Raw genomic sequence first — 23,537 nt, 5'->3', positions numbered from 1 at the left:
TCACAAAAATCAAAGAGAAATAAGGGGTAGTTTACGATACATGGAGAACGAGCGAGAAGACGATACTCAAACCCCAACCGACGAGATGGCTAAAAACCAAGGAAATCAGTTACCTCCTGCAATTGCGGCTAATCAAAATCCTGCTCCACGTACTATGTATGATTATGCTAAACCTTCTTTAACAGGAACTAAATCTAGCATAGTTAGACCTGCTGTAGCTGCAAATACTTTTGAATTAAAACCTAACACTATTCAAATGATACAGCAGTTTGTTCAGTTTGATGGTTTGCAGGATGAAGATCCCAACGCTCACTTAGCAAATTTCCTAGAATTTTGCGATACATTCAAAATCAATGGCATTTCTGATGATGCCATTCGTCTTCGGTTATTGCCCTTTTCACTGAGAAATAAAGCTAAACAATGGTTGAACTCGTTACCACGAGGGTCTATCACTACTTGGGAATAAATGACCGAGAAATTTTTACTAAAATATTTTCCGCCGGCTAAAACGGCTAAATTACGTAATGATATCTCTTCTTTTGTGTAGATGGATTTAGAAACACTTTACGATGCATGGGAGAGATATAAGGACTTACTAAGAAGGTGCCCTCACCATGGGTTGCCGCTTTGGCTTCAAGTATAAACATTCCATAATGGTCTCAATCCCTTGACTCGGCAAATGGTTGACGTAGCTGCTGGCGGAACCATCAACAACAAAACACCTGAAGAGGCTTATGAATTCATTGAAGAAATGTCACTGAATAACTATCAGTGGCAAGTCATGAGGACTAAGCCAACAAAAACAGATGGCGTTTATAATGTCGACTTACTATGCTGTCAAATCAGGTAGAACTTCTCAATAAAAAGATTGATAGTTTTCTTGGTTCTGCGCAGGTAAATCTAGTAATGAGGTGTGACTCAAGCGGAAGAGGTGTGCATACAGAATATCAATCCTTCAATCCCACAACCGAAGAGGAACAAGTCAACTATATGGGTAATAATAACTTTAGATCTCAAAATAACCCATACAGTAATACTTATAATGCAGGTTGGAGGAACCACCCAAATTTCTCCTGGGGTGGTCAAGGAAATCAAAAGCCACAAAATCCTCAGGGTTTTCAACAGCCACCTTATCAACAAGAGAAGAAACTGAACCTTAAGGAGATGCTCTCAAAATTTATATCAATGTCAGAAACCCGTTTCCAAAATACCAAGACAGCACTTAAGAATCAACAAGCATCGATCCAAGAACTAGAAACTCAGATAAGCCAGCTTTCTAAACTAATCTCGGAAATACCACCAGAAAATTTATTTAGTAATACCAAATCCAGAGAGCATGTCAAAGTAGTTACACGAAAGAGTGGGAAAGTGTTAGCGGGATCTGAAAAAAAGTTAGCACAAGAAGCCGTGGAAAGCGAAAGGAGGGAAGAAAAACCCGAAAATAGTGACAAACCAGTACCGAAGGAATATTCACCACTGGTTCCATATCCAACAAAATTAAAAAAAGATCGCATTGATGCACAATTTGGTAAGTTTCTTGAACCTTTTAAGCAATTATATATCAACTTACCTTTTGTTGAAGCTATCTCTCAGATGCCTACATACGCAAAATTTTTGAAGGAGCTTTTAACAAATAAAAGGAAGTTTGAGGACGTATCTACAGTAGAACTCAACGAGGAGTGCTCCGCCATACTCCAAAATAAGCTCCCAACAAAACTAAAAGATCCAGGAAGTTTTACTATCCCTTGTTTAATTGGTAATCTGAATATTGAAAAAGCACTAGTTGATTTAGGCGCTAGTATTAATTTGATGCCCTATAAAATGTTCAAACAGCTTGGTCTTGGGGAACCTAAACCCATTAGGATAAGTATTCAATTAGCCGATAGATTTGTTAAATATCCCAGGGGTATTATAGAAGACGTACTCGTAAAAGTAGATAAATTTATATTCCCTGTTGATTTTGTTGTGCTTGACATGGATGAAGATGTGGAAGTACCCTTAATTTTAGGGCGCCCATTCTTAGCCACTGCTAGAGCTGTGATTGACGTGGGTGACGCTAAATTGGTACTTAGAGTAGGCGACGAGGAAATGATCTTTAAAATTTATGACGCTATGAGATTCTCTAGGGAACAAGATGATTCATGTTATTTCATTGACTCTATTGATCATATTACTCAAGACTCTTTTCAGGAAATTGTATAAGAGGAGACGACAGAACCGTGTCCAGCTCAAGACGAGGAGATAGGTGAGGAACCTAATAACCATCCGTCAAGACAAGTAGAATATGAAGGTATTAAGATCAACGATGAACTTAAGCATAAACCCTCGATTGAGGAGCCTCCCAAAATGAAACTTAAACAATTACCAAACCATTTAGAATATGTATTCCTTGGAAATAATTCTACATTACCAGTTATTATTGCTTCTAATTTGCAACCCAAGGAGAAAGGGGAATTAACCCAAGTATTAAAAGAACATAAGAAGGCCATAGCATGGAAAATTTCTAACATTAAAGGAATCAGTCCTTTTTTTTTGCACCCACAAAATTTTAATGGAAGATGGATACAAACCATGTGTGCAAACTCAAAGACGTCTGAACCCCAACATGAAGGAATTTGTAAAAGCCGAGGTAATTAAACTTCTAGATGCTGGAATTATTTATCGTCTTCATGGATGATTTTTCAGTATTTGGTAACTCTTTCCATGTCTGCCTTAAAAATTTAAAACGGGTTTTAATAAGATGTGAAGAAACAAACCGTGTGCTTAACTAGGAGAAATGTCACTTCATAGTTCAAGGAGATATTGTACTAGGGCATAAAATTTCTAGTAAAGGGATTGAGGTGGATAAATTTAAAGTAGAAACAATCGATAAATTACCACCTCCTAGTTCAGTTAAGGCTATTAGAAGCTTTTTAAGACATGCTGGTTTTTATAGAAGATTCATTAAGGATTTTTCTAAAATAGCTAAGCCTTTAACTAAATTGCTAGAAAAAGATATACCTTTTAACTTCGATCATGAATGTTTAGAAGCATTTAATACTTTAAAGGATAAATTAATTAATGCTCCAATTATAATTGCACCTGATTGGAACTTTCAATTTGAACTAATGTGTGATGCAAGTGATTTTGCAGTAGGTGCAGTATTGGGACAGCGAAGAGACAAGCATTTTCAACCTATCTATTACACCAGCAAAACCTTAACGGCTGTACAAGAAAACTATACTACTACGAAAAAAGAGTTGCTAGCTTTGGTTTTTGCTTTTGATAAATTTCGATCATATCTCATATTGTCTAAAGTTGTTGTTTACACTAACCATTCCACCCTTCGCTATCTTTTAACTAAAATCGATGCAAAACCTCGACTCATCTGATGGATTCTCCTTTTGCAGGAATTTGACTTGGAAATTCAGGACAAGAAAGGAGTTGAAAATCTAGCAGCTGATCATCTGTCTAGGCTCGAAAAAACCAATACCAGAGAACTAGATGACGTGAAAATAAATGATTCGTTCCCTGAAGAACAATTTTTTGCTACATCTAACTCCGAGGTACCTTGGTTTGCAGACATCGCGAATTTTTTAGCTGCTAACATTATCCCAAAAGGGTTAACACACCAGCAAAAGAAGTGATTCTTTAATCATGTAAAAAACTACTTTTGGGATGATCCATTTCTATTTCGCAGATGTACAGATCAAGTCATTAGAAGATGCATTACAGGATCAGAAATATCAAAAATATTGGAACACTGCCACTAAGAGCCAACCGGAGGATACTATAGAGGAACAAAGACCGCACACAAAATACTTGAATCAGGTTTTTATTGGCCTTCGTTATTCAAAGACGCTACCAGGTGTGTTACTTTATGTGACAAATGCCAACGGACAGGTAACATATCTAAACGTGATAAAATGCCTCAAAATTATATGTTTTCTTGTGAAATATTTGACATGTGGGGTATCGATTTCATGGGCCCATTCCCCAGTTCAATTGGAAATAAATATATCTTAGTAGCAGTTGACTACATGCCCAAATGGGTAGAAGCTCAAGCTCTACCTACTAATGATGCTAGAGTGGTAGTACGTTTCCTTAAAAAACTCTTTTCAAGATTCAGAACACCTAAAGCAATTATCATCGACAAGGGCACTCATTTTTGTAATACCCAATTTGAAAAAACCCTTAAGAAATACGGAGTTCATCATAGAACGACCACCCCATACTATCCTCAAACTAATGGACAAGCTGAAGTAGCAAACCAAGAACTCAAACGGATCCTTGAAAAAATGGTAGTATCAAACAGAAAAGACTGGGCAACAAAAATAGACGATGCCTTATGGGCTTACAAAACCGCTTTTAAGACTCCTATAGGGACATCAACTTACAGACTTGTTTATGGCAAAAGTTGTCATCTCCCATTCAAACTAGAGCTTAAAGCTTTTTGGGCTATTAAATTTCTAAACCTTGTTCCTAAACTTACAGGAAAAAACAGGTTGATGCAGCTGAACGAGCTAGATGAATGGCGAGCCAATGCATACGAAAATTCACGCCTATACAAGAAAGCAACAAAGCGGCGCCATGACGTTCGTTTAAAGCAACGAAAACAATTTGAAGTTGGAGATCTTGTCTTACTATACTACTCAAGACTCAAATTGTTTCCCAGGAAACTAAAATCACGATGGTCAGGGCCCTTCGTAATTCAATATGTTCATCCATATCACACGATAGAGGTAAGTCACCCATCATATGGTACTTTCAAAGTAAACGGACAACGTCTCAAACTTTATAATGGTGAGGATTTTAAAGTCGATGGAGAGGAGCTACGACTCTACAAACCGCCCTAAGTATACTAACAAGGTAACAGTCGAGCTTAGACTATAAACAAGCGTTTCTCAGGAGGCAACCCGAGTACTAACCATTTTAAATTATTTTAAATTCAAGTTTTAAACATTTAGGTCACTAACAGGGTATTTGAAGCGCAAGTTCCCAACACCACACGGTCGGTAACACGACCGTGCTTAAGGCCGTATGCCCAACACGGAGGGAAACACGTCTGTACGATACGGCCGTGCAAAAATAGGGTAAATGATTTCCCCAAAACACGAGATGCGATAAATCCCCACGGCCGTGCGACATGGCCGTGGGTGAACTTGATACCTACACGGGCGTGGGAATGGAAACCTACGGGCATGCCAGGGACAAGGCTCGATTCTATTTCTTCGACACGGGCGTGAGACACGCCCGTGCCGTTAAGCCGTGGATAACAATACACGGGCGTGGTACCTTAAAATGGGCGAGAGAGAAATGAACAACGCTAGGAACGGCCATGCGATATGGCCGTGTAACACACAATCCCAAGACACACGGCGTGGGAGAATAGCCAATCACGACCTAAAATTTCAAAATTCGAAACACACGGGCTCACCCTCATAAGTACACAGGCGTGGCCCTAGGCCGTGTGGCCCTCCCCTATATAAGCAAATCACTGTTCATTTTCTTCTTCCTTTCAAAAGTCCTAGCCGAAATCTCCCATTCTCCACTCCCTAATCCTTATTCTCAGCCACCACTACCCTCTTGTCCAGTTCATGTGGAAGCTTCATATGCTAACATCTCTGAGCACCTCATCTGATTTGAGCTTCAGTGTTTTCAACAATTTGACAACATTGATGCTACTCTACAGCAGAGTTGTCAACACCTTCCCATCTTATCACCAGTCCCGCCTCGCGAACTATCCAGTGATGAAGATGTTTAGAAATATTTATGTATAATTTTCTGTTAGAAATATTTATTTATAATTTTTTATTTTTACTTATTATTGAAACTATTTCTATTATTTTTATTAGATTTTAGAATTTTATTTTTATTCTTTATTTCGGTTATTTCTTTTCGAATCCTTATACTTCCTAATATCTCCTAAAAGGTTCCTAATTTTATCATAGTTATATAGAACTCCTAAGCTCATCATCACATAGGAATTACAACTCCACCGGGAAGGTTCTCCACGACTGCCATGTCCTGCTCGACCACGACCATAGCTACCACTAGATATAATATTCTTTTGGTGCAGGACTTATGGCCTAATGAACCTCTACGACTGCCGGAGTATCCTCCTCCACTCAAACAGATCACTCTCCAAAACTTTAAGTTCGAGGAATTCATCATACATGAAGTTTCACTTCTCTCCCTATCTTATTTTTATTCTCTAACATCTATCATTGTACATTGAGGGAAATGTTCATCTTAAGTGTGGGGGGGTATTTATTTCACTATCAGAAAAAGATCCCTGAATAATCACCTTGTTCTCATGAAAAACTCGCATATCATATTTAGGATAAATTTTAATTGATTTATGATTTTGATTAATATATTTTGAATTAAAACATAGGGATTTATGCATTGATTATTTAAACTTTAAGACATTAGAGAATCAAGCATGATAAGTTGATTTTTAAGAAATTAAATTATAGGTTGTTTCCCCAAGTCTAGGTATTACTTTGAATTAGAATTCACGAGTCTAAACATCAAAAAGCCATAATTTTTTGTGAGATTTTTTAGCCTTTTGAGCATCTATTCATCCTTTCATGCTCACTTTTATTATTGCTTTGAGTGCGTCAGTATTGAACTGTTATTCTAGAACTTGCTTGATTATGCATGTCGAGGCCACACCATTTGATTTGATATATTAAAATGATTAAGGCACTTAGGATTAACCCACTCATGCCATGAAAAGCCTACCTCCACGATTAACCCCTAGTAAACTCCCTTGAGCCCAACAAACCAATTCTTGTATTACCCTTAATATTAACCTTTAACCCATTATTGTTGAAATCCCCTAAATTAATCCCTATTTTTGTCGAGATTTGAGTTGAATGGATTTCCTAGCTATATTTTGTTCTTGATATTTAGTCTATACTATTTAACTTGTAATTAAAAAAAAAACACAACTATGTATGCATATCTGTAATTTCATATTCTGAGAGAAGCTCTGTTGTACGCAAGTGAAGATTAACTCTTTTTCTAGTTAGGCAACTTTTCAATTCAATCTCGATTCTAACCATTTCTTTCAGCTTGTGACCACACCCCCTAACCAAGCCTCATTACAACCCTCTAAAGACCTTTTGATTGATGTATCATCTTAAAATTAAAGTGGTGGAGATTTGATTTTCATGCAAGCCTATGGTAATGACTTTCCATTATTGACTATTGAGTGCTTCCTTTATTGTCCTTAAAACACCTTGAGTGATTTGAGTGAATCTTTAGTGAGGTTGTAAAACTCCGTGATATTCTGAATTAAAGGTAATTACTTAGATGAGGGAAGACACTTATATTTTCGGGATAAAGTGCTCAACTTGGAATGATTGAAACTTTTATGTTCTTTTAGTTAAATTCCCAATGTATGATTACCTATGGATTAATTTGAGATATTATTATTAGAAATTATAAGTTGAGAAGGATTTATTCTGATTATGAGTTGAGAATTTTGCTTGAAGACAAGCAAATGCTTAAGTGTGGGGGTATTTGATAAACCGTAAATTATACATATTTTTACCCCATGTTTAATGCATTTTATAGATGATTTCTCAATAGAATTGGTGAATTCGATGCTCCTAATGCTTTAATTTCATGTTTTGTACTCAAGAGAGCACCAAGAGTCAAAAGGAGCCAAAAACGAGCCAAAAAGGGACAAAACAGACCAAATTGAGAAGATGACATGGCTTAAGCCTTGCCACACGGGCAGCTCACACGCCCGTGTCTTTCGAGGGTGTCAACAAAGGCTTTCACAATTCACACAGCCTGGCCATTGACCCACACGATCATGTGCAATTTAATGGATCGAACACGGCCTAGCAATCATGTCACACGGCCATGTCACACGGGCGTGTCCCTGCTGAGCCCAAGTTAAGTCTAATTTGGAAAAGGCCACTTTGAAGGGTTTCTAGGCATTCCAAAGCCTATAAATACGCACTAGAGGAGGAGAAAAGAGGAGACGGGGAAGAGAGGTAAGGAATTACCCCAAAGAAGCCGATTGATCCATCTTAGAAGTCGGATTCATCATCAAGACTGAAGATCTCTCCTCAATTCCCCTTCAGGACTTTTGGGTTTTCTTTATGTTTTGTATTCTTTATTCTTCTGATATGTTTTCTTATTTAGTTATGAACTAAATCCCCTAAATACCTAAGGGGAAAGAAACCTAAGACGAATCTTGTTATTATTTTCCGAATAGTATGATAAATATTTAACTTGTTCTTAATTATGTGTTCTTAATTCTTGTTTTGATATCCCAGGATACTGATTCAAGACACACTCTTATTCAGAGGAGGAATAGACCTTGTCTAAGAGTACATTTTCCATAATTAAATGGAGTTGATTGCGCGCCTAGAAATAGGGTGACAAGATTTTGCCGGATTAGGGTGAAACCTAATAAGGGGATCCATAGATCGAGTTAATGCAACCCTAGAGTGTTAATTAGAGAAAAGTCTCGGTTATTCAATCTAGGGATTAGACATTATGAGTCATGAATAGGGGTAATAACATAACTTAGGGATCTCTACAGAACAAGTTGAATGAATAAATCTTTCCATTCAGAGCCAGAATAACAAGTAAAGTCTAGGTGGATTTTTCCTTAAGTATTGTCTCAAGTCAATCGATTTTTCCAAAAGCAATTCCCCAATTCTTTTCTCTGTGCGTTCTTAGTTTAAATAATTAGTTAATTAAAACAAACTCTTTTATTCTTAGCCTAGATAATAAAAAGATAGTTATTACTAGTACTTTTGGTTCCCTTGGGTACGATATCCCGGTCTTGTCGTTACTAAACTATTGTTCAATAGGTGTGCTTGCCTTTTCGTTGTGATAATAGTTAGTCTAGGTTTGATCTTCATTATAAATATTTATTACTTGTTACGAATCACGCGATCAAGTAGGGCGGTGACCTTTGGCCTTTAAGGCAAGAGAAGAGGTCTCTCTTCTAGCAGAAGAGTTAATTCAATTATCAGTTAAAAGCTTTTTAATCACACGGAAGAGCAGATTTTCACTTTTATGTTTGGTATGGAAAAAAAATCTTATAATCCAGATGGTTTTCGTGCACAAGTTAGAAGTATTTGGAAAATGAAAAGAAAATTTGAAATTCATACGGCTGGGCAGAATTTGTTCCAGATCTCTTTTGAGGATGAAGACAGTAAGGAGGCAATCATGAATGGCAGACTGTGGTTATTCAGAAACCAACTAATTATTTTTGAAAGATTGACAGAAGCAATAGAATGGAGTAAGATTAAACTAATCTGCTCCCCGTTTTAGCTAAGAATAAGTTCGTGCCCTCCGGAGTGTGAGAAGAAAGACCTAATGATGCCATAGGTTCAACATTTCGAGGAATCTTGCAATCAGATATAAAGGAAGAACTTTGTAGAATTCAAATTCTGCTGGATGCTAGGAAACCTCTTCAAAAGGGTATTTTCATTGCTATAGGGATTACAAGAAAAGTCTGGCTACCGTTTAAATATGAATCTTTGCCGAATTTCTGCATTAGTTGTGGAATAATGGGTCATATAGAAAAAGATTATGATACAGTTATGAAACAGAGGAAAGTTTTAGAGGCTGGTGAACTACCCTATACTGTAGCACTGAAGGCTGAGTCTAATTTAGTGGGTAGAGAAAGTTTGAAGTTGGGCATGGCAGACAAGAAATTCACGAAACAACACTTATATATCGAGGATGAGAATGAAAGGATCCCTCCTCTGGCTTCATTACTAAAAGACGAAGTTACAAGGGCGAAAGAGGAGATGGAGAATAAGATACAGGTAGAATTACACGCTAAAAAACTTAATGAAGAGGAAAAGACGATAACTGCTCAGCAAAACGTAATTGTCAGAGAAAGTGATATAGGTCAAAAGCACTCTACAGAATATATCGGCAGGCAAAAAATCATGGCTGTTCGAACAAATGCTAATACAACCGAGATAGGTCGGGGGGAATGAAAAACAATCACACTAGACGCGAAAAGGCAGATTAGGTCCAATTGAAGATGTTCAGATGGAGCCTATTACATGTAAAAGGAAAAGTTCTATAGCTGAGGAAGGCAAGCTGATCGAAGCCAATGAAAATAATAAGCTGGAATATTCGAGGATTGGGGAGTCCTCGAGCAATTAGAAGACTTCAATTTTTACTGAAGTAATAGAATCCCTAAATGGTATTCATTATAGAGATAAAAGTGAATATTATGAGAATGGAGAAAATTCGAAGGACCTGCGGGTATACGAAGGATTTTGATGTGCAAGCTGATGGCTCAAAAGGGGGTTATCATTATCATGGAAACAAGATATTTAGGTAACAATACTTAATAGTTCGAAGAATCACATTGACGGGCTGATAAAAGAAAAGTAGGATAGTGAAGAATGGCGTTTTACGAGTTTCTATGGCAATTCATTCCCAAATAAGTGACGCAATACTTGGAACTTATTGAGACAATTGGGAAGAATTAGATATCACCCTTGTCTAGTCTGTGGGGATTTTAATGAAGTTCTTTATTCTTTTGAGAAATGAGGAGGGGTCCCACGAGAGGAAAAGAGAATGGAGGCTTTTCAAGATGCTCTTGTAGAATGTCAATTAATGGATCTAGGATTTTCAGGTTTATAGTTCACATAGGAAAGGGGTAACTTAGCTACAACAAATATACGGGATAGGCTTGATAGAGGAGTGGCGACTGAAGCATGGTTTTCGGCTTTTCCACAAGCACTGGTTCAGCCTCTATCCTACTCACACTCAGATCATTGTCCTCTTCTTTTGGCTACTGAAAAGGAGAACAAAAAATTTCGAAAGACTCTATTTCGGTTTGAAGCATAGTGGTTACTCAAGAACTCTTTTGAAAAGATGATAAAGGATGCTTGGGATAGCATGCAAGGATTGCTACCAACTAAGTTAGAAGATCTAAAATAGAAAATTAATCAATGGGTACTACAAATTATAAAAGATAGATAGGGGGTCAAACAACAACCACATAAGAAACTAGATAGATTATTGAGGGAGGATAGGATCGATGACAACTTAGCTAAAATTATTAATACAAAAATACATCTTAATTAGGAAATTGATAAAGATGAAGTTTATTGGGAACAATGAGCTTATGCAAATTGGTTAAAAGCGGGAGACAGAAATACCGCATTTTTTCACAAATGGGCCTCCCAGCGAATAGGGCGAATGTTATTCAAAGTTTGCAGAATAATTCTGGGGAACATGTAAGTGATGTAGACGGGATGGCAACAATTGCAAAGAGTTATTTTCAGGACTTATTTATGTCAGGGGGTTCACAATCCAGAATTGATAAAACATAAAAGTAACACTTTCTAATCCCATACTTAGCATACTTTTGGATGATTTATTATAAAATTGAGTGAATTAATGCTTTTAATCCTTTAATTTCATATTTTATACTCAGGAGAGCATTCGGGAACAAAATGAGCAGAAAACGAGCCAAAAATAGACAAAACAGGTTGATTAAAGGACCCACACAGCCAAGACAAATTCCACACGGGTGGAGCACACGCCCGTGTGAGCCACACGGGCTGGCCACATGCCCATGTTGCAGCTTGTGTCGATATCGCTCTGAGTTTCCCAAATACGCAGAAAAAGCCAATTTTTAGGGTTTTTGAGCAGTCTAAAGTCTATAAATACATAGTAGAGGAAGACCTAAGGGGGCACGCAGAGTAGAACATAGGAATTACTCGAAGAACACCAATGGATTCAGCTCAGAACAGGATATCCTTCAAGACTGAAGATCTCTATCCAATTTCTCTCTCGAAGCTTTTGGGTTTCTTTATGTTTTGTTGCTTTCCTATTGTTAAGATGTTTTTCTACTACAATATGAACTAAACTCTCTAAATACCTAAGGAAGATGAATCCTAAGATGGATCTTATTATTTAAAATTCTGAATTTAATGATAAATACTTGTTCTTGTTCTTAATTATGTTTTCTTAATTCTTGTTTTAATATTTTTAGGATATTAATTCAAGTTGATGTGCTTATTCAGTGGAGCAAAAGTTCCTGTTTAAGAGTAAATCTACCATAATTAAGTGGAGTTGCATGCAACCCTAGAAATAGGGTGACATAAATTTGTCAGATTAGAGTCAAATCTAATAAGAGAATCTATAGGTCGAGTTAATGAGGTAATAGGGGTTTTAATTAGAAAGAAATTTCAATTAATCAACCTAGAGTCAGTTGTTCTTAGTCTCGAAAGAGATGTTAACATAATTTAGGGATTTCTACGGATCAAGACAAGTGAATAAATCGTTAGATTCAGAACCGGAATAATAAGTGAAGTCTAGGTGGATTCTTCCTTGGGTATTGTCTTTATTATTGGTTTATTTACTTACTTTCTTAGTTCTCGGTCGTGTTCAGTAGATAATTAGTTAGTTAAATTTAGATTAAAACAAACCCCTCATATTTTAGGCTAAATAATAGAAAGAAAGTCAATACTAGTAAATTTAGTCCTTATGGATACAACATTCTGAATTCACCATATCTATACTACCATTCGATAGGTGTGCTTGCCTTAGTCGTGATCGTAGTCTAGTTTAGTGTTCATAAAACCATCCTCAAGTTTTTGGCACCGTTGCTGGGGACTAAGATATTAGAAAACACTTAATTTATATTAATTTAGCCATTTTTATTATATTTCATTTTTTTTGTTCTAGTTTTATTTTTAATTACTAATTTTTCTTTTGTTTGCTTCTGGCAAGTTCTTATGGTTTATGACTAGAAAAAACACGTCAGGACCTCTACTTTTCGACAGTGAAATTGAAAGCACAGCTCGCAGAAATCATAGAGAAATAAGGAAAAGTCTACAGTATATAGAGGAAGAGCACGAGGAAGATACCAATACTACTGAGGAGATAGCTGAAAACCAGAATAATCTGCTACCTCCTGTGGTTGCCGCAAATCCTGTAAATCAAAATCCTGCTCCTCGTACTATGTACGACTATGCTAAGCCTAATTTAGCGGGGGCTGAATCGAGTATTGTTAGACCTGCAATTGCTGAAAATAATTTTGAACTGAAACCTAACACTATACAAATGATTCAATAGTTTGTTCAGTTTGATGGTTTGCAGGATGAAGACCTAAATACGCATTTGGCGAAATTCTTAGAGTTCTGTGATACTTTCAAAATAAATAGCGTTTCTGATGATGCCATCCGCCTTCGGTTATTTCCCTTTTCATTGAGGAACAAAGCTAAACAGTGGTTGAACTCGTTACCGCGAGGTTTCATCACTACTTGGGAAAAAATGACTGAAAAGTTTTTGCTAAAATATTTTTCGCCGGCTAAAACGGCAAAGTTGAGGAATGATATCTCTTCTTTTGTGTAGATGGATTTAGAATCTCTTTACGATGCATGGGAGAGGTATAAGGACTTATTGAGAAGGTGCCCTCACCATGGGTTACCTTTATGGCTACAGGTTCAGACTTTCTACAATGGTCTGAACCCCTCAACTAGACAACTAATTGCTGCAGCCGTAGGCGGAACCCTAAATAACAAAACACCCGATGAGGCTTATGAATTTATTGAAGAGATGTCACTGAATAACTATCACTGGCAAGTCATGAGGACAAAGCCTAGTAAAGTAGCCAGTGTTTTCAACCTCGACAGGGTCACTATGTTATCAAACTAGGTAGAGCTTTTAAATAAAAAGATTGATAGTTTATATGTCTCTACGGGTACATCCAGTGATACAGTGTAGTACAAGTGGAGGAGGAATGAATAATACAGAATGCCTAGCCTACGACCCTAGCACTACAAGTGAACAAGTCAACTATATGGGTAATAAATCTAGACCTCAGAATAACCCCTATAGTAATACTTACAATGCAAGTTGGATGAACCATCCCAACTTCTCTTGGGGTGGTCAAGGCAATCAAAGACCACAACCCCCTCCAGGCTTTCAACCACCTTACCAGTAGGAAAAGAAGCAAAGCCTTGAGGAGATGCTAAAGAAATTCATTTTGGTGTCAGAAACACGTTTCCAAAACACCGAGACAACGCTTAAAAATTAGTAAGCATCAATTCAAGGTCTTGAGACTCAAATAGGTCAACTTGCTAAGCTGATATCAGAAAGACCACAAGATAGCTTGCCTAGAAACACCGAGACTAACCCAAGAGAACAATTTCATACAATTACTATTCAATATGAAGAAGGGTTAGTTGAGTCCAAACCAGAACCAAGGCAAGAAACTGTGATAAGTCAAAATAAGGTGGATGAAAGCTAGTACAAACAAAAATCATTTAGAGAATGCACACCTTGCGTGCCATACCCTAAAGCGACAAAGAAAGACCGCACAGACGAATAATTCGGTAAATTTCTTAACATTTTAAAAAAGTTACATATTAACTTACCGTTTATTGAAGCTCTTTCGTAGATGCCCAACTCAGTTAAATTTTTAAAGGAGCTTCTGGCAAACAAACAGAAGTTAGATGAATCGTCGCATATGGAATTAAATGCAGTTTGCTTGACAATTCTACAAAATAAACTATGAAACAAGTTAAAAGATCTAGGGAGTTTTACTATTCCTTGTTTAATTGGTAGTTTAGCTGTTAATAATGCTTTGGCCGACTTAGGGGCAAGTATTAACGTCATGCCTTATAAAAAGTTTAAGCAACTAGGTCTTGGGAAGCCCAAGCAAACTAGGATGAGTATACAATTGGCAGATAAAACTATTAGGTTTCCTAGGGGTATTGTGGAGGATGTACTCGTTAAGATTGATAAATTCATATTCCCAGTGGACTTTGTTGTTTTAGACATGGAAGAGGACGGTGACGTTCCTTTAATCTTAGGGCGACCCTTTTTAGAAACTGCCAGAACTATCATAAATGTTGGTACAAGTGAATTAACACTTTGTGCAGGTGATGAATTGGTTATTCTTCAGGCTCGTGATTCAATTGAAATATCAAGTAATGAAGATAACCTTGTAAATTCAGTTAATAAGACTATTCATGTGGTTCAATCCTCTTTGTAGGAAAAAATTTTGAGAAACATAAATGAGCCACTATCTAGCTCATGCACTAATAATGGAACCATCCATGAACGACGAATGCTACAGATAGATAAACGAGACGAATGGTGGACTTATGGCAAGGAGGAGTAGAAGCAACACCATGTCAAGTTTAACGAGACGAACCAATTCATGGTAAGTGAACAGGTGTTATTAGATGAAACTGACCCTCGAATTATCACTACAGAGCTCAATGGAAACGAAGCGAATCCTTTTACGGTACTTAAAGTCTTTCTATACGGTACAGTCGAGGTAACCCATTCACATTTCAGCACTTTAAAGGTAAACAATACTCGACTTAAACCTTATTTAAATAAAGGAATTTTCAGCGAGAAAGAGGAGTTTTGACTCTGTGATCCACCGTAACCATGTGAATATAAGGTAAAGTCAAGCTTAGACTCTAAATAAGCGCTTCTCGGGAGGTAACCTGAGCATTAACACCACTAACTAGTCATTTTATCTCTTTTTCATGTTTAAATGCAGGTTTTTGACCCACACAGCTTGGATACACAAGTGTGTCCCAGGTCGTGTTCTCTAACAAAGGTTAAACAGTGTGTTACACGGCTAGGCGACATAGCCATGTGCTCCACACGGCCCAGACACACGGGAGTGTCCTAGGCCGTGTGGAAATAGGACTGAAATTTTCCCAAATATCGATAGAGACATGGCCTAACAAAGACCACACGGGCGTGCGACACTACCGTGTGAACCACACGGCCTGGACATACGGGTGTGTCCTAGGCCGTGTGAAAATTGGAGCTAAATTTACAAATTTTAAATAAGTCAGAGAGCTCCACGGGCAAAGCACACGATCGTGTGTTAAGACACATGGGTGTGGGAGAAGCGAACAACGTCGCACACGGCCTGGACACACAGGCGTGTCTGTGGCGGTGTGACGAGTGGGCTATTTTTTTCCTCGACAAACACGGGCTGGATCGTGTGGCCCAACATGGACCGTTACACGACCGTGTCACCTTAAAAGCCCTAACCACTAATTTTTTTTCATCTTTTATCTTCTTCTTCACTCAAAATCAACCTTAGCCGCCGCTCCCCTTTCCCTTACTCCGGCCACTGTCACCCACCACTGATCGCCCCCTTTCCCTTCCCCCTTATCCTCCTTCTTCCCTTACCTTTTTCTTTCTTTCTTTCATCTTTCTTTCCCTTTCTCCTATCTCCTCTTTCTGCCCTTTTTCCTCTTACCCGTATAGCCACCAGCCCACCCCCCTCCCCACTGCAGCCTCCGTGTCGCACCTTCTACCCCTCTATTTCGGCCGCCGTCGTCCTCCCATCACCTTCACCGTCTCCTTTTTCCCTTTCTTTCCTTTAACCCATCACCTCCATCACCTTCACGTATGTCTCACATACCCCGACGAACCATCTGAACCTCCTAACCGCCGATCTCGTGCCACTCCGACCACCACCCATCATCGGTTTTCCTTTTTGCCTATTTTTAGATTTATTATTATTATTATTATTATTATTATTATTATTATTATTATTACCCTTGTTCTTTATTGCTATTCTATTTTATTTTGTTTTATTTCTATTAGTTTCATTCTTGATCTTTTATTGATTATTATTATTATTGCTTTACTAATTTGATGATTCTTATTTTATGTTTAATTTAGTTTTGGACTAGCAGTTTTTGCATTTATTTTCGGGTCATTGTCTTGTTGATTTCATTCGTATTTTACTTACTTATATATAGTGATCATTTAGTTAGTTTTTACTTGTATATTAATATTTTGCTTTTAATTCCATTTTCTATTTTCATTTAATTGATGGGCTGAACTTGAATGATTATTCTTTATCTGCTTGCCAATTATGTTCATTCGTCAAATTGAATTATATTATTGCTTTCTTGTAGATCTATTATGACAAACACACGAGGCAAGAAAACTATCGTCCCCATTTTGAAAAAACAGAAGGGCCCTGGATCGACCTTTTCTTCGAGTGCATTTGCCGAGGCTCACCATCCCTATCTCTGATTTTCGGCAGGCCCCCAGGAAGAACTATACCAGCTTCATCGACAACGACCACTTGGATTAGGGCGCTGCATTGATTGGGTCACATTAGAATGGGTCTTGCGATCATTGTTACAACCCCGTGGGATAGATTTTTCACGATCATCGAGCCCACCTACTCGGAGCTCACCTTAGAGTTCGACGCCACATTTTCGGTTCAGCAGGTCATGTCAGTCCATGACGAGCCCAGCACCATCACTTTTACCTTGGTTGGCTAGTTCGACACATGAGGGTCCCAGAGTTCGGTACTACTTTAGAATTCTACACAGAGGAAATCATAAGCACCGAGGACTTTCTTCAGCTCCATCGGCATATTCATCACTCACCTTCACGCTGTTGGAATGCTCTTATGGGCGGCCCAACTACCTATGATGCGAGTCACTCGAAGGCGACGCATCTCCCTTCGGCCCTACGATATATTCACGCTCTCCTAGCTCACACTTCGACAGGATGGAGAGAGAGCACCAGAGTGGTTAGTACCTATGACACATACTTTCTGTGGAGCATGACCACTAGACATGTGTTTGATTTGGTGTATTTCATCACACTCGCTTGCCGCAATCAGACTGAATGCCATAAGAAGAGCCCCATCTGTCTCGGCCCTTACGTGACTCGCCTCGCTTAACACTTCGGTCTTCTTAACACACCGAAGTAGTCCTCCACATTTACCCTAGTAGGTCAGATGTCTCCTTAGGGCATCTTGACCATGACCCATATGAGAATGATTGAGCGGCGACGTGGAATGGACCCCCCTCAGTAGAGACTAGTCCAGTCTGACAGTCAGCATGGCTCAGAGAACTTCACTGATGATGTTCCTCCCTATCACGAGGACCCACCATAGCCTCCACCATCGAGTCACCGACATACTCCCTCTGCTGCTAGCTCTCTAGGAGTATCCTCCGACGAGTTTGCTAGTTTCCATCAGTATTGTGCTCAGAGGTTCGACAGTATTGATGCGACTTTACAGCAAATTTGCCAGTATCTTCATATTGCTCCTTCAGCGCCACTGACTCGTAACACGGATCAGTCTGATGATGAGGACCATTGAGTCCATTTATCTTTATGTTTATTTTTATTTTTATCTTTATTTTTATTTTTCTCTTTATTTTTATTTTTAGGTTCATTTTTATTTTTAGTTTTATGTTTATTTTGTTTTCATATTTTGAACTTTATTTCAATTATTATGGTTGTTTCTTAACGAGTAACCCTTTAATCTTCTTCAACCATTGTGTTTATTTTCTTATTAGTTGCTCAGAATTTTGCACTACCCTTACATTTATCTACAACTCCGCTTTTCACTAGTATGGGAAATTTATCCACCATTCAGGGTAGTTTCAATCATCTCCCTATCTTATGATATTTTGTCTCTATTATGATTTATATTTGTTTGTACATAAAGGACAATGTACATCTTAAGTTTGAAGAGGTTATTTATATGATTATTTGAAAATCTCTGACGTATGCCTTGTGTTTAAGTAATTTTCTCATATTGCTTTTAGAATGAACTCTTATTAATTTGTGATTTTCATTGATATGTTTTAGATTAAATTCATAGATACTTGTGCATTGATGGTTTAAACTTTAAGATACTAGAGAACAAGCTTGACAAGTCTATTTTTCGGAATAAAAATTTTTAGGTTGTTTCCCTAAATTGAGGTATTACCTTGAAGTTTGAAAATTGCAAGATTGACATCAAAAGCCATATTTCTTATGAGATTTTGAGCCTTTAGAGCATACATTTTTTGTGCTCACTTTATTATTGGTTATGAGTGTGTCAATATTGAATTGTTATTTTAGAACTTGCTTTGATTGTACATGTTAAGACCACACATTTGATTTGATATACTGAGATGATAAAGGCACCTAAGTTTTAACCCACTTACCCCACAAAAAGCCTACCTTCATAATTAACCCTTAGGGAACCCCCTTGAGCTTAACAAACCATTTCTTAATTTACCCTAAATTTTAACCCTTACATCATACTTTTTGATTCTTTGAGAATTTTTCCTATTTTATTGATCCCCTTTTTATCGCGATTTGATTTGGTTAATTGCCTAACTATGTTCTTTTATTTTAATTGTATAATTTTCTCTCATTATTCATTCATTCATTCAAAAAAAAAAGTATACATATATGTTGATTATTATTAGTTCTTTGTTTTGAGCTTATGTATTTAATTCCATATTCTAAGAAGAAGCTCATGTTTATCTTTAATAAATACGATTGATGCAATTATTTAGTGTTACTTTATTTTTCTAGTTAGGTGATTTATCAATTCGATCTCGATTCTAACCTTCTTTTTCAGCCTTTTTCCACACATTTGACCCAAGCCCCGTTACAACCCTGTAATGACCTTTTGATTTGTGCATCATCTCACTTATAGTGGAGAAGATTGGATTTTCATGCAAGCCTATAGTAATAACTTTTCATGCTTGACTCTTGAGTGCTTAATTTTTGAACCTTAAACACTTTGAGTGATTTGAGTGATTCTTTAGTGAGGATGTCAATTCTTGCCAGTTTTGGATTAAAGGTAATTATTTAGATAAGGGGAAATACCTATGTTTTCATGCTTTAAAAATGCTAGACTTTGATTGCTTGTGCATTTAGTGCTCTTTTAGTTGAATTATCAATGTATGATTATCTGTGAAATTATGATAAATATTATTAATGAGAATTATGAATTAAGAGTGTTTAGTTTTAATTGTGAGTTGAGAATTTTGCTTGAGGACAAGCAAATGCTTAAGTTTGGGGATATTTGATAAACCATAAAAGTAACACTTTCTAATCTCATACTTAGCATACTTTTGGATGATTTATTATATAATTGAGTGAATTAGACGCTCTTAATCCTTTAATTTCATATTTTATACTCAGGAGAGCATAGGGGAACAAAAGGAATAGAAAATGGGCCAAAAAAGACAAAACAGCTAATTAAAGGACCCACACAGCGAAGACAAATCCCATACGGGTGGAGCACACACCCGTGTGAGCCACACGGACTAGCCACATGCCCATGTGGTAGCTCGTGTCGATATCGCTCCAGGTTTCCAAATATGCGAAAAAAACCAATTTTTAGGGTTTCTGAGCAGTCTAAAGTCTATAAATACATACCAGAGGAAGACCTAAGAGGGGCACGCAAAGTAGAACACAGGAATTACTCGAAGAACGCCAATGGATTCAGCTCGAAATAGGATTGCCTTCAAGACTGAAAATCTCCATCCAATTTCTCTCTCGAAGGTTTTGGGTTTCTTTATGTTTTGTTGTTTTCCTATTGTTAAGATGTCTTCCTACTACAATATGAACTAAACTCTCTAAATGCCTAGGGAAGATGAAACCTAAGATGGATCTTATTATTTAATATTTTAAATTTAATGATAAATACTTGTTCTTGTTTTTAATTATGTTTTCTTAATTCTTGTTTTAATATTTTCAGGATATTAATTCAAGTTGATGTGCTTATTCAGTGGAGCAAAAATCCCTGTTTAAGAGTAGATCCACCATAATTAAGCAGAGTTACATGCAACCCTAGAAATAGGGCTACATAAATCTGCCCGATTAGAGTCAAATCTAATAAGGGATTCCATAGGTCGAGTTAATGTGCTAATAAGGGTTTTAATTAGAAAGAAATTTCAATTAATCAACCTAGAGTCAATTGTTCTTAGTCTTGAAAGAGATATTAACATAATTTAGGGATTTCTACGGATCAAGACAAGTGAATAAATCATTAGATTCAGAATCGGAATAATAAGTGAAGTCTAGGTGGATTCTTCCTTGGGTATTGTCTTTGTTATTGGTTTATTTGATTACTTTCTTCGCTCTCGGTCGTGTTCAGTAGATAATTAGTTAGTTAAATTTAGATTAAAACAAATCCTTCATATTTTAGGCTAAATAATAGAAAGAAAGTCAATACTAGTACTTTTAGTCCTTGTGGATACGACATTCTGAATTCACCATAACTATACTACTATTCATAGGTGCGCTTACCTTAGTCGTGATCGTAGTCTAGTTTAGTGTTCATAAAACGATCATCAAGAATCGATTTTTGAGGGAGTGGAAAAATGTATCAATGAAGACCTTAATGTAAAGCTCACGTCAGATTACACTACGGAAGAAATATGGACAGCTTAGAAGTCAATGGGCCCCACAAAGGTTCCTGGTTATGATGGGTAACGTCCTTTTGTTTAGAAATCTTAAATCAGGGTAGGAAAGTTGATAGTATTAATGTCACCAATATAGTTTTGATTCCCAAAATTACACAGCCCACAGATATAAAAAATTTTAGGCCTATCAGTCTGTGTAATGTCCTTTATAAAATTATAGCAAAAGTAGTAGCCAACAGATTTCAAAATGTTTTAGGAGTTTGTATTGATAGAGCACAGAGTGCCTTTGTCCCAAGGCATTTCATTACTGATAACGTGTTAGTGGTGTATGATATTATGCATACACTTAAGCAGAAAAGGATAGACAAAAAAGAACATATGGCTCTCAAGTTAGACATGAGTAAATCCTATGATAGGTCGAATAGGAGTTTCTTAGGGTTATGATGGAGCGAATGGGTTTTGAAAACTCTTGGGTTTCTTTTATTTTGAAGTGCATTTCTACGGTCTCTTACTCCATTCTGTTAAATGGAACCAAAGGAGAATGTTTTAGACCCATGAGAGGGCTAGGGCAGGGATACCCGCTTAGTCCATATCTAATTCTTATATGTAGTGAAGGCCTGTCATCACTTATACGCATGGTTGTTAGTAGAGGGGACATTAAAGGACAAAGTGCATGTAGGTATGGCCCGTAGATTTCACACATTCTATTTGCCGATGACTGTATAATCTTTGGGTAGGCAACGAATTTAGGAGCTTGTAGAGTTAAAGAAATATTAAAAGAGTATGAGGCATATTCTGGGCAGTGCGTGAACTTTGAAAAGTCCAGGGTATTTTTTAGTACAAACACCTCGGAAGATGATAGACTCATAGTTGCTAGATTGTTAGGAATACGCAGATCAAATGACATTGAAAAGTATCTGGGTCTTCCTAATTTGGTGGGAAAGAAGAAAAAGTACTCATTCCAGAATTTAAAGGACAGAATTAAAAAGAGAATTGAAGGCTGGATTTTTTTATTTTTATCCTAGGGAGGGAAAGAATTCTTTATCAAATTAGTGTTACAGGCAATTTTGAATTATTCTATGATGTGTTTTTTATTGCCAAAATCTTTGTGTGATGAAATAGAATCTATTATTGCAAGGTATTGGTGGCAAAAAAGGACATGGTCGAAAGGGAATACACTGGTGTAGCTGGAAGAAAACATGTGAACTGAAGCAGGTAGGAGGGCTGGGTTTTCGGAATATGAAAAAATTTAATGTGGCTCTTCTGGCTAAACAAGGGTGGAGGCTAATTGACCAACCAGATTCTTTAATAGTACAAGTACTAAAAGCGAAATACTACCCGACTACCAATTTCCTACAAGCAGAACTCGGACGTCATCCATCCTATACGTGGAAAAGTATTTGGGCAACGAAAGGTATTTTGAAAGAAGGACTAGGGTGGCGAGTTGGCTCAGGTGAAAACATTATAATTAACAATGATGCATGGCTGCCCGGGGCAGATAATTTTAGTGTTTGTCATTGTATATCTAATGCTAATATTACTAAGGTTGCATCATTGATTGATGAAAATACCAGGAAGTGGAGGGAAGAATTGATACGTACTACCTTCGAAACTGTCGATGTGGATATAATCCTGCATATTCCACAGGCGAGTGAAACGCATCTGGATATGATCATCTAGCGTGGGGAGCACTCAGGCTAGTTCACAGTACGCAATGCTTACAAACTACTACAAACCCAACTTTCTACTTCTAGCCCTACGAATATGCAAATTACAGTCCAACCATTTTACAAACAAATGTTGGAATTACAACTTCCAAGCAAAATAAAGATATTGGCATGGAAAGTGTCGTGGAATTACATTCCCACAATGGCTAATTTATATCAAAGAAAAGTGGCTCCAAATGCCATATGCCCCAGATGTAGAGCAGGCAAGGAAAACTTTCGGCATGTATTCGTGGAATGTCTTGTGGCAGAAGAATTATGGAAGAATTTAAATTTCAGTTGGATTAGGCAAAGTGATTCACATAAAGGTCTCGAATGGCTTACTTGGATTTTCAGAAAATGTACCATAGCACAACGACGAATGGTGATATGTGGTATTTGGGTGCTATGGATGGATATAAAACATAAGGGTAAGTCTTATACAGAGGATGAAGCAACTTGTTTTGTAAGGCATTACCTTGGCGATATTGATAGATTGAACGAGAGAAAGCTCAAAGACGCCTCGCAACATGTTAAGTGGAAGGTACCTATACAATCAACTATCAAAATCAATTTTGATGCCTCTTTTGACTAGAAGAATTACCAGTCGACATCTGCGATAGTAGCGAGAAATTATAAAGGGGACATTAAAATAGCCAAATCCTACCTTCACTCAATGGTGGCC

At 37.3% G+C, this 23,537-nt stretch overlaps 2 non-coding genes across 2 annotated transcripts; both read right to left on the bottom strand.

The window, feature by feature from the left end:
* Positions 1-514: 514 nt before the first annotated feature.
* LOC128292445 (small nucleolar RNA R71) lies at positions 515-621 on the bottom strand. Its single transcript, XR_008282430.1, has one exon. It is a non-coding gene; the product is annotated as a small nucleolar RNA R71 (small nucleolar RNA).
* Positions 622-13,311: 12,690 nt separating this feature from the next.
* Positions 13,312-13,418, bottom strand: LOC128292145 (small nucleolar RNA R71). The gene has a single exon (XR_008282130.1). It is a non-coding gene; the product is annotated as a small nucleolar RNA R71 (small nucleolar RNA).
* Between the last annotated feature and the right edge of the window lie 10,119 nt (positions 13,419-23,537).

The sequence above is a fragment of the Gossypium arboreum genome, chromosome 4, assembly GCF_025698485.1.
Source record: "Gossypium arboreum isolate Shixiya-1 chromosome 4, ASM2569848v2, whole genome shotgun sequence".
Classification (NCBI taxonomy): domain Eukaryota; kingdom Viridiplantae; phylum Streptophyta; class Magnoliopsida; order Malvales; family Malvaceae; genus Gossypium; species Gossypium arboreum.
The sequence above is the reverse complement of the archived record's forward strand: the minus strand, read 5'-3'. Positions and strand labels throughout refer to the sequence as shown.